The 16,626-nt window shown below is 45.4% G+C and overlaps 1 long non-coding RNA gene across 1 annotated transcript; it reads right to left on the bottom strand.

Moving 5' to 3' along the window:
• Window positions 1-354: 354 nt before the first annotated feature.
• LOC137570842 (uncharacterized) lies at window positions 355-5,841 on the bottom strand. The gene is made up of 2 exons (XR_011031208.1): window positions 5,799-5,841; window positions 355-848 (listed from the first exon to the last, which is right to left on the bottom strand). It is a non-coding gene; the product is annotated as an uncharacterized lncRNA (long non-coding RNA).
• Window positions 5,842-16,626: the final 10,785 nt, after the last annotated feature.

The raw sequence follows: 16,626 nt of genomic DNA, 5'->3' as shown, positions 1-16,626 counted from the left end.
GTCAATAGTTCATATATTTGAGCACTCTGAGACACAAAGACAGACTGTTACATTCAGCTGAGATAAAATTATATATCTGCTTTTTTAAGTTTTTAAACATAACATAAAACTGTGGGATATCTAAAAGTCATTTTTAGGAGTAGGGAGATGGATACAATTGTTTATCTCTTCACTTTGGTTTCACTTAATTATCACTTTAACTTATACAAATACTTTTAAGATATGGGAGGAAATAAGAAAACACACAAACACAGGAAGGACATAGGTCAGACAGTTGGTTGGAATCAAACAATAGACCTTTAAGTTTGCAAGGCAAAATTATTAACCAATGTGCTGTCCATATAGACCGCAAAATTTGCTTTGTGCCTTTATTCATCTGAAAATAGAATAGAACATTGTCTTTTTTCATTACGCACTTGTGCCATTAGTTTTGAAATCTCTTTGCTGATGATAAGCATGTGGTGCATCATGCACTATTGTGCATCATTGTTAATGCTGTGATGAGCAGTGCAAGCTTTAATTGGCATCCCAGGCCAGCTGCCCTGTCTTTGAATATTTAGTTAATGACAATTCAGCTTTTAAAGCAGTTTTCCGCTGCGATTGACTATGCCTTTTACTTGCATGCCTCTGCCTTTATTCTGTCTTCTTTTACTCTTTTGTTCCCTGAAAGTCTTTGTTGTACCTCAGCTTGGTATAAAAGAAGTTGAAGAATAGGTACAGACTAGTGAATCTGAGTCATCTGCCTCACAGCCAGTCAGAGTTTGAGAACAAGGAGGAGAGCGTCAGTCAGGAACTAGTGATGTTGTATCTCAGAAAAGCATCAGAGGGCATCCAATCTGTTCTAGATTCTGCAAAAGCAATCAAGCATGAAATAGAGATAAGAATGGAGATCTGCTTAGAGAATGCAAGTCTGAGGTGCCAAATAATTGGCTTCATACCAAAGACCTTTTATATCCATAGAACAATACAAGAATGGGCTAGGATTGAAGGGTTTAAACTGTGACATATGTAAAAACAGAATTACTTTGCTGCACAAAATTTAATAAACTAAAGGCTTGAGAGTCAAAGCAAATGTTGCAAAATTTTGAATTAATCGTTCCTACATTAAGTGTCCCTGATAGCAGATAATAACCTTGATCTCTAGAGCAGGGATGTCGAACTCCAATCCTCAAGCGCCAAAAAGGCATCCACGACTATAACCTCTAGGTAATTCCCAAGAGAGTTGATCCAGGGATTTATCTGACTGCCATCTGGATTTGGGCAGGAAGTTTTCCCTTTTAAAGACACACTGTAACATCAAAAATATCCCCTGGGGGGTACTGAACTCGGGTAGGGGAAGCCTTGGGATCCTAATGAGGAATCCCACGCCGTCCTCTGTCCCATGGGGGTCTAGCTGCAGCCCTCCGAACAGCCGCTGACAGACCCGACTGTCAATTCAATATTTACCTTTGCTGGCTCCAGCGGGGGCGCTGTGGCTGCTTTCGGCTCCAAAGTAGACGGAAATACCCGATCTCAGTAGGGTCCGCTCTACTGCGCAGGCGCCGGAGACTAGCGCCTGCGCAGTAGAGCAGACCCAACGGTGATCGGGTATTTCCGACTACTTCGAAGTCGACAGCCGTCAGAGCGCCTGCGCAGGAGCGGGGAAGGTAAATATTGACGTCACCGCTGTACGGAGGGCTGCAGCGAGACCCCTGAGGGACGGAGGACGGCGTGGGAACCCTCATTAGGATCCTGAGGCTTCCCCCACCCAAGATGAGTACCCCCCAGGGGACGTTTTGACTAGGGATGCTCGGAAAATTCCGCGGAATTATAAATTCCGTGATTCCGGCCGGAATTAGGTCAATTCCGATTCCGGTAGTCAAATCGGAATTCCTATTCCTCTCAAACGGAATTCTGCGGAAATTTTTTAATTCTGACGGAATTTTCCGGAATGACATAAAAAATCTCTCTCTCTCTCTCTCTCTCTCTCTCTCTCTCTCTCTGTCTCTCTCTCTTTTAAAATTTTTCCGACGGAATTCCGTGTAAATCGGAATTCCGCGGAACTGACCCGGTATACCGTCGGAATGGAACGGTAACGGAATTTCTATATGTCGGAATGCGGAATTGTGCCGGAAACGGAAATCGGCTATTCCGACCATGCCTGGTTTTGACGTTATAGATTCTCTTTAAGGCTAATTGGCCCAGACCTTGTAAGGTTCTTCGTCTTCCCTGTGCCTTGTGCGGATTCAGGACTGTGGGGGGTTTTTTTGGTTTGTTTTCTGGTTGAACTTGATGGGCGGATGTCTTTTTTCAACCAAACTACTGTAATTATGTAACTATGTCAGCCCAAACGTTCTTTGCTGTTTTGGGCAGATTAGAGGAAGGACAGGACCACTATAAGATGATGTTTATAATTTCCAAGATTTGGAAAAATCCCTCTGTTCCACTCCCAGCAATTACTGTCACTAAGTACAAAAAGTTACAAGAAATCTTCACACAATGTGAACCTAGACTTAAAGGAAACTGTGCCAATGACTTTAGTTTGTTTTTAGAAAAGAAGCCAGAGTTTATACTAATAATATAAGTGACATGAAATTCTTTGGTTTCTCTCAGAATTTGTTGGATTCCAGTTTTGGCTACATGGATTAAAGGAATCATCAGCCAAATTAAACAAAATTTGCTTTACTTACCTGGGGCTTTCTCCAGCCCCATGCACCCGACTGTCCCACACTGACAGCTCTGCTCTTCGCTGCCTGCGCAGTACGCCGCAGACAACGTGGCCATGATTGACAGCAGCGCTTCACATAGGCGCAGTAAGGACGAGATCGAGGTCGTCCTCTGCACCCTGCGAGGACCCCTCAGGCCGGCGGTGGAGAGCAGAGCTGTCAGCGTGGGACAGTTGGCTGCAAGGGGCCATTAATTTGGCTGATGATTCCTTTAAAGAGGAACTCCAGTGAAAATAATGTAATAAAAAAGTGCTTCATTTTTACAATAATTATGTATAAATGATTTAGTCAGTGTTTGCCCATTTAAAAATCTTTTAAATCCCTTATTTACATTCTCACGTTTATTACATGGTGACATTTTTACTGCTGGCAGGTGATGTAGCTGCTGCTTGCTTTTTTGGCAGTTGGAAACAGCTATTTCCCACAATGCAACCAGGTTCACAGACAAGAAACTGCCAGGAGTACCATGGTCCTCAGAGTTTCTTGTGGGAGGGGTTTCACCACAATATCAGCCATACAGAGCCCCTTGATGATCCGTTTGTGAAAAGGAATAGATTTCTCATGTAAATGGGGGTATCAGCTACTGATTGGGATGAAGTTCAATTCTTGGTCATGGTTTCTCTTTAAGTCTAGCTATTAAGGCACAAAACAAGGGAATGTCCCCAGCAGATCAATGAACCTGACATTATTTATAACTCTTCCTCACACAGTTAAAGGGACTCCGAGCAGTAAATAAATACAAAATCGGAACTTACCTGGGGCTTTCTCCACCCCATCGTAGGTGGGGAAGTCCCTCTGTCTCCTCTCCCAGGGCCTGGCCAGAAATGACTCTCAGCGGCTCCCGTGGTGACGACTAACGTCACCTTTCAGGAAGAAGGAGCCCGACACTCGGGCCCAGTGTCGCCGGGAGCCGCCGGGAGCAATTTATGGCCAGGTCCTGGGAGAGGAGCCAGAGGGAAGCCGAGGGACCTCCTGACCTACGATGGGGTGGAGAAAGTCCCAGGTAAGTTCTGATTTTGTATTTATTTACTGCTCGGAGTCCCTTTCATATGTTTTATTTGTTGTCTTTTTCATAGCTGGGAATATTTCTCCAGACTTCCTTTCTTGATGATGTCCATCTTTGGTACAACAAGTGTGTAGGAACTGCATCAAGTGTGACACAGAGAGCAAGTAAACAGCAATAAATCTGAAATTAGCGCCAGTAATCGCTCACTCTATCAAACAAAATAGAAAAATAAACACACAAACTCCCCAAGTTTGAAGCACCATTAGCATTACTTATAACACTTATTTCCAGTGAAAAAGTAAATTGTTTTAGTCTGCAGGCTGCATTATTATCTCCTCCAAGTATTTAGTGATTTCAGCTTAATCAGACTTAAAGAATTACAGTATATCTCCCAATACCCTGGAGCGTAGCTGAGCTAAGGTTACAGAAAATAAATATCTGTAATTTACATGTATCTCTGTGATCAAATACTGACACACCCCTCTGTGTTAAGATGTTGACGCATCTTGCACAGATTTGATTCACTGATCATGCCTGTTCACCCTGAAATGTAATCTAAGACAACTACTACTACAGTACTCCTGCTACTGCTACTACCACAAAAGATGTAGTAGTTTACAATAATGTTCTTTCATTTCTATAAAGTATATATACTGTACCTGTATAAGAATTAGTATAGTGGAAACTTGGTTTGCGAATCTAATTTATTCTGTAAACATGCTTGTAATCCGAAGCACTCTTATAACAAAGCTAATTTCCCCAAAAGGATTAATGGAACTGCAGATGATTCATTTTACAATTAAAAAACATATACATGCTTTCACTATAACCAAATTATTGCTGTCTGTTGGCCCAGCCCAACTTTTTGTGTGTGTTGCTTTAAAGGGGCTCTGTGGAAAACTTCGTACTGCCCCTGAGCAGTAAGCTCCTGGAGACGTAAGCTGGCGCTAGGAAACACGTGGCCACAGCTGTGCAGGCGCAGTTGCATTGGTCTAGTTAGACGAATAATTGGACGGTGACCGTTGGCGGGGAATGGAGGATCGTAGAGGACGGCGTGGGACAGGACAGCTGCAGGGGACGGTAAAAGCCCCGGGTAAGTGTCAGTTTTTGTTTTTTAAAACTATCCACAGAATCCCTTTAACAAGCAACTTATGCAGTTGCTTTTGCAGACTTTTGAAGATTTCCCAGAAATTTGACATTGTGCAGTGCCTGCACTCAGATTAAGTACACTCTTGCAACATCAAAGGGAGAAGTACGCATATATGTTCTGTGCTTGTATATCAAGACGTTGCTTATTAATTCAAAATTTCATAAAAATGATAGCATGTTTTGCAAAGCACTCTTAAAGGGGCACTATGCCGAAAAATTTAAAAATTTGAAATATGTGCAAACATAAACACATAAGAAGTACGTTTTTTCCAGAGTAAAAGGAGCCATAAATTACTTTTCTCCTATGTTGCTGTCACTTACAGTAGGTAGTAGAAATCTGACAGAAGTGACAGGTTTTGGACTAGTCCATCTCTTTATAAGGGATTCTCAGCAAGGCTTTTATTCTTTATAAAGATATTCCCTAAAAAGGATTTAAACAATGATGCTGGCCAGCTTCCCTGCTCCCTACATAGTTTTTTGGCAGTTGGACAGAGCAACTGCCATTCACTAAATGCTTTTGAAAATAAATATATCCCTGAGAATCCCCTATAAAGAGATGAACTAGTCCAAAACCTGTCACTTCTGTCAAATTTCCACAACCTACTGTTAGTGACAGCAACACAGGAGAAAAGTAATGTATGGCTCATTTTACTCTGGAAAAAAATGTACTTCTTATTTGTATATGTTTGCACATATTTTAAATTTTACAGTTTTCCGCTGTAGTGCCCATTTAAACCAAGTTACTTGTAATCCAAGGTTATATTTGCTTGTACCCGTTGGAATGGGCTAAACTGTCTCAAGATCCACCTCACACCCTTTCTAGCAATACACTAGCACTTATTCAATTCACCTTTTCCCCTAAGTTTTCTCTTAGGAGATAATTGTTCATCTTCTGGTAATAATAACTTTCCAGCACTTTACAATTTAAACAAAAATACCATAAGCATAAGCTCACTGGCTCCAGCCTGCTGATCACCTGACATCTAACTGCTAAACAGCAACCAGTACAACTGCCATCTTCATGTTTGCTATTTCCCTGCATCAGTGTTTTACTACAGCTAACATCTAGAAATATGCCTGAAGAAGGGGACTAGATCCCAGAAAGCTTGCATTATTTAACTTTATCAGTTAGCCATTAAAAGGTATTACTTTTACAAGACTTTGTTTTTTTCTACCTACATATATTGTTTGGCTAACACGGTACAGAAACATTTTTACTACTAACAAAAATACCAAAAATTATCAAAAAAGTATTGGCAAAATTATTTATTTTCTTTCTTGTTGGTGGCCTAAAAGGTATTGTATTGATTAGGTATGGAAATTCACCTAGGAGAGAGAAAAAAAGCAATTCAATAACGGCCATCATCTTTGTCTATAAATGCATTCCAACCATTTTGTGATGTAGTTGAACTAATACAAATTCTCAGTATTGCTCTGCACAGCGCATTTTCAAAAAGGTTCATAAGCTGTGTAAAGAAAAAGAGAATGTAATTTTATCTTATTGTCATCTGGAGATGGGAAGGAATTTTTTCCCTTATGGGGCTAATTGGACCATGCCTTGTAAGGGTTTTTCGCCTTCCTCTGGATCCTCTGGAACAACAGGGATATGCAGCCCTTACTCTATGGAACTCACTTCCACAGTCAGTGCGAGAGGCCGCTTCTCTGGACAGCTTTAAGAAAAGGCTAAAAACCCACCTCTTTCCCTGAGCCTTTGAGACTGCATAAAGCAGGTCACAGCGCTTTGAGTCAACAGGGAGGAAAGCACTATCAAAATATTATTGTTAAATGTGAGGCAGCAGGCTGGTGTTGTACTACTAGTTAACTATGTAATGTAACGATTACAAGTTATGTAAATCCTGTATTTAACTGAAACTAGTACAATGAGAAATGATGCAAATGATGCAAATGATGAACTGATTATATATATATATATATATATATATATATATATATATATATAAATAATTTTTTTTAAATTTCAGGGGCTTCTCACTAAATAACAATATCATCAAAAAATAATTTATTTCAGTAGTTTGAAGATTACAGGTAAGGAAAGCCCAAGATTCAGTACCACAGAAAATTAGAATTCTTGAAGGCCCTGTTCAAAGTGATCAGTTGTGTTGCAGAATAATCCTGCATGTCAACTCACTGCCCATACAATTCTATGGGTCTGTTCACAGTAACGGATTGCGTTATTTTAACTCATTGCATGCAGGATTTGTATTAAAGTCTATGGCCAGTCTCCGTTGCCGTTCCCAGTCATTATAAGGTGGGAGTTAAGCAACTGACCACCGTGAACTTAGCCAAACTCGCATACGTAAATTAGGTAATGGTTATGTCGCCTAATTGTAATTCTAATTATCACCCGATCGGGTGGTAAGGTACTAGCTTGGGTTGACTCAGCCTTTGGAAAGGGGGGGAAGGTAGGAGGCTTAGGCTACGTTCTTTTTATTATTATTATTATTATTATTATTATTAAATGAAAAAAAAATGCCAAGGGCCCTCCCCTTTAAATGTTCTTTAACCCCTTCTCACCACGCAGGGTGATGTAGTCTGGATGGCTGAGTCAACCTCCTGTGTGGGAATCCGCCATACTAGCTATACCAGCCCACATGGTACATGATATGGGGGCTTTGTAAAAGATGAGCGACAAAGTCCCCACCTCTTATACAGAGCCTTTGTCCACCTCATGGAAAATGGGCTCTTCCCCACCTCCGTTGCCCAGGAGGAGGTGGGGGTGTATATGTTCTTGGGAGTTATGTATGTTGGAATCTGGAAGCCCCCTTTAATAAGGTAATCCCAGATGTCCTGCCCCTTCCAGGTAAATAGGTATAGAGGGTCAGTTTTAACCTTATACCTACTGTATTTAAATATATAAACGAACCATGGTGAGATAAAGAATGAAGGTGGGTATGACCCGAATGGACAAAAATCTAATAGTCACCAATTATAATCAAAATACAAAATCTTTATTATTAATCATATACATAATAGAGAATTTATTTAATTATAGTTATAAAATGTAGTAGGGGAAAAATACTTCTTCTGTATTCTTCTTTTTTTCATCTGTGACTTATTTCTTCTTTTATTTATTCCAGAATCCGGATTAAGGCTAAATGGGGCCCTAAGCAAAGTAACTGATTTGGGCCCCCACCCCCCCATATTAGAATGGGAAGATGCAGCTGCTGTGTGCACAGTAACATGCCGGACACACCGGGGTAGCTACTCCTGCAGAGGGAGAGATGAATGGCCGGGACGTTGTCAGTCGGGGCACCCCTGTAAAGAGGGTGCCAGATATCACAGCAGCAGCACTTTCCCCCTGCATTTCCAGCCTGGCAATAACAGAAAGCTCTGGACACCACCAACCTGGAAGCCGCCCCCCCTCCCCTTACAGAATTACATAACCCCCCACCACCACCGAACAACCAATTTCCTCCCAAACTAGACAGCCACAGCCACCATGCAGCCTCCACCCCCGTGAATACGGTCGTCCTGCAGAGAAGGGCAGCCGCAGTGGGGGAAAATGACAGCACCAGATGACTCGCATTCACCTATTGCGATCCAAGCAATAGAGGTCCCGTCATCCGGAGCCCATCTGTCTCCACTAGAGTGCCGCTGCTCTGTTACTACTACTATTACTACTTCCTACTTCCTGTCTGATCTGAAAATCAGGAAGTTCAGAGGAGACAGATGGGTTTCGGATGATGGGACCTCTATCGCTTGTATCACCGATAGGTGAGTGGGCGTTTGTCATCTGCTGCTATAATTCCTGCCCGCTGCAGCTGTGGTTCTCTGTGGGAAGGGAGGGAGGAGCAGGCAGCGGCAGAGCGCACAGTAGCAGGAGAGGGACCCAGGAGGAGAGCCCGGCTCAAAAGACAGTCAGCAGCAGGTGGCGTCCTTTGACAGGATGGCGAGGGCTGGATTATGTGCTGATGGGACCCCTTTGACTCTGAATGGGTCCCCAAGCGACTGCTTCTGTTGCCTGGTTGGTAATCCGGCCCTGACGCAATACACATGTTAACTACGCATAGTGGGCATAAGCTACGCGTAACGGTACTTCGCTACGCGTACATTCGTAAGCGTAGTTTTGAAACTTCACCTACAAACTACGATGCGTAGATGCGAACTACGATACGTAAATTTGCACAGGTGTAGTTTCTGCTCATCCCTGATACCAATACATTTTACATATTTCTCAGGCAGCTCAGTGGCATATAGTGGCTTCTTGTAAACAGCCCAAAATTCCTATTGGAGAAATGATCAATATGAGAAAATTATTCATAGAACTGAGAATTCCACAGCAATATGCCTGGAAATATGAGACTCATTGGTCGACATGTATTTTTTGAAGAAATAGGGTAATCTATTTCTAAATTAGAATATTTGCCTTTTGAGAAGTTATCTAGATGCACAAGAACATGCTGTCAGTTGAACACTACACTTTTATAAGTGAAGATGGCCCGAACGGTTTGCACGTGAACCGATTCACGCGAACTTCGATGGTTCGCTTTCGTGGTGAACCGCAAACTATATGCGGGTTCGACCCGCCCCCTATACTACATCATTAGGATCAACTTTGACCCTCTACATAACAGTCAGCAGACACAGGGTAGCCAAACAGGCTACACTCCCTCCTGGAGCCCCCACCCCCTTATAAAACGCAGGCAGCCTCAGCCTTTTCACTCACTCATGTGGCTGCAGTAATTAGAGAAAGGAGAGAACCTGCTGACATAGGGAAAGCTTAGTTAGGCTCTTGTGTTAGGCTTGTTAGCTTGCTCCTTGCTGATACTTATTGCTAAAAAGCACTGTCCTCAACAGGATCTATTTTTTTTGTGTGTGTCCCCCACAGACACTTGTGTTGCATATATACAGCCCTGTCAGTCAGTCGCACCTGCTGGACTTTGCCCCCTTGGTAATTCCTAATGTGCCACTGCCAGGCCTAGCACATTCAGTGACTACCTGTGTGTGTGACAGCTGCACATTTGTAATACCAATCCCTGCATACTTGTTCAGTAGTGCACCTACCTACGTGACCGCAAGCAGTGTTATATTATATACAAGTCCCTCTTGTGCTGCACCTGTTCATGGGACCTGTGTGTGCGACAGCTGCACATTTTTAATACCAATCCCTGCATACCTGTTCAGTAGTGCATCTACCTACGTGAGCGCACGCAGTGATATATACTACCAGTCACTGCACCTGTTCCCGGTACCTGTGTGTGTGACAGCTGCACATTTATAATACCAATCACTGCATACCTACCTGTTCACTGCACCTACCTATGTGAGCACACGCATTGCTATATACCACCAGTCATTGCACCTGTTCACAGTACCTGTGTGTGTGTGTGAGACAGCTGCACATTTGTAATACCAATCACTGCATACCTACCTGTTCAGTGCACCTACCTACGTGAGTGCACGCAGTGTTATATACCACCAGCCACTGCACCTGTTCACGGTACCTGTGTGTGTGACAGCTGCACATTTGTAATACCAATCACTGCATACCTACCTGTTCAGTGCACCTACCTACATGAGCGCATGCAGTGTTTTATACCACCAGTCACTGCACCTGTTCACGGTACTTGTGTGTGTGTGTGAGACATCTGCACATTTGTAATACCAATCACTACATACCTACCTGTTCAGTGCACCTACCTACGTGAGCGCACACAGTGGTTTATACCGCCAGTCACTGCACCTGTTCACGGTACCTGTGTGTGTGACAGCTGCACATTTGTAATACTAGTCATTGCATAATTGTTCACAGTACCTGTGTGACCGCACGCTGTGTACTATACCAGTCCATGCATACCTGATAACTGCACCTGTGTGTCGGCTGCACATTGTATTGTAATACCAGTCACTGCATACCTTTCACTGCACATGTGTGACTGCACATTGTATTAGTCAAGTCAGTGCATACCTTTCACTTCAGCCCCCCCCCCCCCCCCCCCCCCCGATATGGAAAAAACAACAGGCAGAGGCAGACCCAGAGGCAGGCCACCCAGCAGGTCTGTTCGAGGTCGTGCTGATGTGATTTTGTGTGGCCCTGGCCCAAAGTATAGTGCTCTGAAGAAGGCATGTCCCATCAACTTCCAAGATTGTCAGGACGTGGTTGACTATTTAACACAGAACACCTCATTTTCTGCAGCCACCAGCGCTACTACAAGCACCACATCTGCTGCATTTGACACTTCGCAGGAGTTATTTGGTGAGGAATTCACTGATTCTGTTGTGTTCAGTGAACCCACCTCATCACTGCATATACCTACCTGTTGTGTTCAGTGCACCCACCTACCTACGTGAGTGCACGCAGTGTGATATACATCTACCTACGTGAGTGCACGCAGTGTGATATACCACTCCGTGCATACCTGTTAACTGCACCTGTGTACCTGCACATTGTATTAGTAAAGTTAGTGCATACCTTTCACTTCATCCCCCCTCCCATATGGACAAAACGGACAAAACAGGTAGAGGAAGAGGTAGAGGCAGAGCCAGAGGAAGGCCGCCCGGCAGGTCTGTGCGAGGTCATGTTGATGTGATTTCATGTGGCCCTGGCCCAAAGTACAGTGCTCAGAAGAAGGCACGTGCCATCAACTCCCAAGATTGTCAGGAGGTGGTTGACTATTTAACACAGAACACCTCATCTTCCGCAGCCACCAGCACTACTACAAGCACCACATCTGCTGCATTTGACACTTCGCAGGAGTTATTTGGTGGGGAATTCACTGATCCACAGCCATTATGTTACAACAAGATGAAGGTGCTAAGCAAGTTACACCACCTCACATGTCTGAGTTAGGCAACACTATGGACGTAAGGTGTGAGGAGGAGGAGGATGAAGTACCTGCTGTTGGTGCAGTTTATGAGGTGTCTGAGGCAAGCGAAGCTGGCGAGGATGATTATGATGATGATGATGATGATACTGCCATGGATGCCACGTGGGATCCTAATAGACGAGATGACCAAGGGGACAGTTCAGAGGGGGAGTCAGAGAGGAGTAGGAGGAGACGAGTTGCTTAAAGAAGCAGGGGGAGCTCATTGTCAGAAACAGCTGGTGGCAGTCTCCAGCGCCATGTATCGCCACCAATGGAAAAACAGCCAACATGCTCTTCAACGTCAGCTGCTGATGCCACCATAGTGCCCACACCCCTGGGCTCACCGGTGTGGACATTTTTTTGTGTGTCTGCCTCAGATCAGAGCAATGTCATCTGTTCTCTCTGCCGCCAAAAATTGAGCTGTGGAAAGGCCAACAGCCACGTAGGGACAACTGCCTTACAAAGGCACATGGAGAAAAGGCACAAACTGCAATGGGAAGACCACCTGAGGAAAAGCAGCACACAAAAGCAAAACCACCCTCCTTCTCCTCTTACTCCTTCAGGTGCATCATCTTCAGCCGCTTTCTCCCTTGCACCTTCATAATCACAGCCACCCTCCTCCACTCCGCCTCTCAGCTTGAGTGGTTCCTGCTCCTCTGCACACAGCAGCAGCCAGGTGTCCGTGAGGGAAATTTTTGAGCGGAAAAAGTCAATGTCTGCCAGTCACCCCCAATTTGTGGCCATTGGGACACCGCAGTACAAGATACCAGGCCACAATTATTTCTCCAAAAAGGCGATACCCAAACTGTACTATGAAGTTGAAAGGCAAGTGGTGTCATCTCTGGCACACAGTGTTGGGTCAAGGGTCCATCTGACCACGGATGCCTGGTCTGCCAAGCACGGTCAGGGCAGATACATTACTTATACAGCCCATTGGGTCAACCTGGTGACCGCTGGCAAGCAGGGAGTACGTGGCTGTGCAGCGGACCTAGTTGTGACACCTCCACGCTTGCAGGCAGGCCTCCTGCCACCTCCGCTCCTTCTCCTCATGCTACATCCTCTTCGCTGTCGTCGTCCTCCTCCTCCTTGGCTGAGTGGCAGTTTAACTCTACTGGTGCTGCGATCTCCTCTCCAGCTACACAGCCCCAGCTCCCCAGGGCCTATGCTGCATGACAGGTACGACGGTGTCATGCCATCTTAGACTTGTCTTGCCTCAAAGCGGAGAGTCACACTGGAGCAGCTCTCCTGGCTGCTCTGAACAAACATGTGGAACAGTGGCTGACCCCGCACCAACTGGAGATCGGCAACGTCGTGTGTGACAATGGCAGCATTCTCATTTCGGCTTTGAATTTGGGAAAGTTGACACATGTACCCTACATAGCACATGTGCTGAATCTAATAATTCAGAGATTTGTGTGTAAGTACTCAGGCTTACAGGATGTCCTGAAGCAGTCCAGGAAGGTGTGTGGGCCTTTCAGGCGGTCTTACACAGCCATGGCATGCTTGGCCGATATTTAGCGGAGAAACAACTTGCCAGTGAGACACTTGCTTTGCGATAGCCCGACTCGCTGAAATTCAATGCTCCTGATGTTCAACGGCCTGCTGCAACAGGAGAAAGCCATCAAACAGTATCTCTACAACTACAGTCAAAGGACATGCTCTGGGGAGCTGGGGATGTTCTGGCCGAAGTACTGGACACTCATGCAAAATGCCTGCAGGCTCATGCTGCCGTTTGAGGAGGTGACAAACCTGGTGAGTCGCAGTGAAGGTGCCATCAGCGACTTGATCCCATATGCTTTTTTCTTGGAGCGTGCCCTGCGTAGAGTGGTGGATCAAGCTGTGGAGGAGCGTGAACAGGAACAGGAACAGGAGGAAGCGTTGTGGGATCAATTCTCAGCAGAAGCAGATAATTCCTCAACATCTGCGGCAGCACAGAGGGGGAGGAGTAGGAGGAAGAGTTGTTTGGGGAAGAGGAGTCAGATGATGATGAGGAAGGTGTTTTTTGGGGGGGGGGGGGGAGAGGAGGAGGTGGAAGAACAACCGCAGCAGGTTTCGCAGGGGCCTTGTGCTGCTCAACTTTCCCATGGTATTGTTCGTGGCTGGGGGGAGCAGGAGAAATTACGTGACATCACTGAGGAAGAGCAAGAGGAGATGGATAGTATGTCTGCATCCAAATTTGTGCAGATGGCGTCTTTCATGCTGTCCAGTCTGTTGAGGGACCCCGTATAAAAAAACTCAAGGGGAATGAGCTGTACTGGGTGGCCACGCTACTAGACCCACGGTATAAGCACAACGTGGCGGAGATGTTTCCAAATCACCAGAAGGCAGAAAGGATGCAGCACTTGCAGAACAAGCTGGCAACTATACTTTACAATGCGTTTAAGGGTGATGTCACAGCACAATGGAAAAAAGGTACCACTGCCAGTAATCCTTCGCCAGTAATGTCCACTGCCAGTAATGTCCACGCAGGCAAGGACAGGACGCTCCAGCGATCTCATGGTGATGTCGGACATGCGGACAATCTTTAGTCCAACATCTCACCTTAGCCCTTCCGGATCCACCCTCCACCAACACCTCGACCGGCAGGTAGCCGACTACCTGGCCTTAAGTGTGGATGTAGACACTGTGAGCAGCGATGAACCCCTGGACTATTGGGTGCGCAAGCTTGACCTGTGGCCAGAGCTGTCACAATTTGCCATCCAACTTCTGTCTTGCCCTGCCTCAAGCGTCCTATCAGAAAGGACCTTCAGTGTAGCTGGAGGCATTATCACTGAGAAGAGAAGTCGCCTAGGTCACAAAAGTGTTCAGCACCTCACCTTTATCAAAATGAATGAGGCATGGATCCCGGAGGGTTACTGCCCGTCCAAAGACTAAGTCGGTCCTCACACAGCATCTCTGCCTGCAGGCCGCTTGACTGCCTTCTCCGCCACCACCAACAGGGACCAGGACTCCAGGTGGATTCCTGAATTTTTAAGGCCGCTGCTAGCAGCGGCCGCTATAATCATTTTTCTGGTGCGTGTACATGCCTGCCTTATTTTTCTGGCTGCACTGCAGCTGCAACAACAAAACAAAAGGCATGTACATGTGTCAATTCCCCTTCGTGATCGTTACCTTGCCGCGGTGAAGAGACTTGTGTATCACAATGAAGCAATGACCGACTGCTATAATAGCAAAATAGAAAATGAGAATTGGCTCTTGGGTGCATGAAAAGGACCGAAATTTTATTCATATATCACAAATATCAAACAACATGAAAAATACAAATATCCCATAAATATAAAATAACCCCATAAAATTACTCCTCACATGACCTCCAACAACCCAGGGGCTGCAGTCCCCTATAAACAATTAGTAACCTGCACCATGAGAACTTGAAATGGTACCACTAATGTAGGTGAGATGAAAAAGCACAAAGGGTCAAGCCCGCCATATAAAGCCCGCCATATCGCCCTGTTCCTCCGTCCTCCCTATTGGGTGGCCACCTTTGACGTCATCCACCCGGCGCCATCTTGCGCCGTTGTGTGATGCGCATTGGTTGGAGCGCACCTGCGCTCCATTTGCTGGCCACACACATGCCCACAACTCCGGTGGGCGTGTCGGGATGACGTCTGTGACTGGGGGTGGGCCGGGGGGCGGGCCGCGCGGCCGCAGTCAGCATTTATGGACGCCGGCATGGCGTCCATGCATATTTCCATGCTGTCTGCCTTTGAAAAGGCCGCTAGGTGCGGCGAAACACGTCAGGCTCCTCCTGACAGCGTCCACTCCTCCACACCTCCACATCTCCTCTAATCTACACCTCCTTGGTCCCACGGACATTGAGCGTACAGGCCATTTGGGTCAGCCTCTTGCCAGCACAAGGGAAGCCTAGCATGCATCCGCACAGCCTTATGGACCTTGCCATTGCTATTTGGTAACTATGAGAGGCCATCATTCTTAACACACACCTGCTTGTTTGGCTGCACATGCCCTGCGAATGAGGGACTGTTAACTACATTTGGCATATGTGCTTATACCTGTGAAGATCTTCAGCTCTGCCTCACCTATGCATACTTTGCGTTTGGGGGACTGCTTGCTCACACTTGCCATTGCCTGTCATCAGGTTACACTATTGGCCATCAACACTGCATGCCATTAGCTTGCTTAGACGCTATCTACCTGCTTCAAGCTTCAGTGTGTTGCTGTGTGTCTTTCTGGATGCTGCCACTCCATCTGCTCCTTTGTGCTAACATCATTTATGAGCTTTGCCTGCATCCGCTGGCTTCCAACTGTCCATTATATGGCGGGCTTGACCCTTTGTGCTTTTTCATCTCACCTACATTAGTGGTACCATTTCAAGTTCTCATGGTGCAGGTTACTAATTGTTTATAGGGGACTGCAGCCCCTGGGTTGTTGGAGGTCATGTGAGGAGTAATTTTATGGGGTTATTTTATATTTATGGGATATTTGTATTTTTCATGTTGTTTGATATTTGTGATATATGAATAAAATTTCGGTCCTTTAATGCACCCAAGAGCCAATTCTCATTTTCTATTTTGCTATTATATATATTATGTTGGCTATGACCGACTGCTATATGATTGTCTCGGGGGGGGGGGGCACACCCAAGGTAATAAGGTTGTTGCTTCATTGTGGACAGACCAAATTCGATCAGCTGGACAGTCACTGTTCTGTCATTGAGTTACCTCCTCAGCCTGGCTGCAATATAGGCTGGAAAGCCGCCATCACCTGCACTCTCGTCATGGTGTGCACCAGTCCAGCATGGCGGGGTTGCCAACCTATTTTCTAATTTTTGACGGACAAAAGGCCCCAAAAAGCAGAACACTCAAAATTTTGGACAGACAGGGGGCGGAGTTGGGGGCAGAGTTGGTAGTGCAGTGAGGTTTTATTGTAAGGTGCATTTATTTTCTATTATATAATTCACTGAGAAATGGCTGATATA

Source organism: Hyperolius riggenbachi, chromosome 4 (genome assembly GCF_040937935.1).
Source record: "Hyperolius riggenbachi isolate aHypRig1 chromosome 4, aHypRig1.pri, whole genome shotgun sequence".
Lineage (NCBI taxonomy): Eukaryota > Metazoa > Chordata > Amphibia > Anura > Hyperoliidae > Hyperolius > Hyperolius riggenbachi.
The sequence above is the reverse complement of the archived record's forward strand: the minus strand, read 5'-3'. Positions and strand labels throughout refer to the sequence as shown.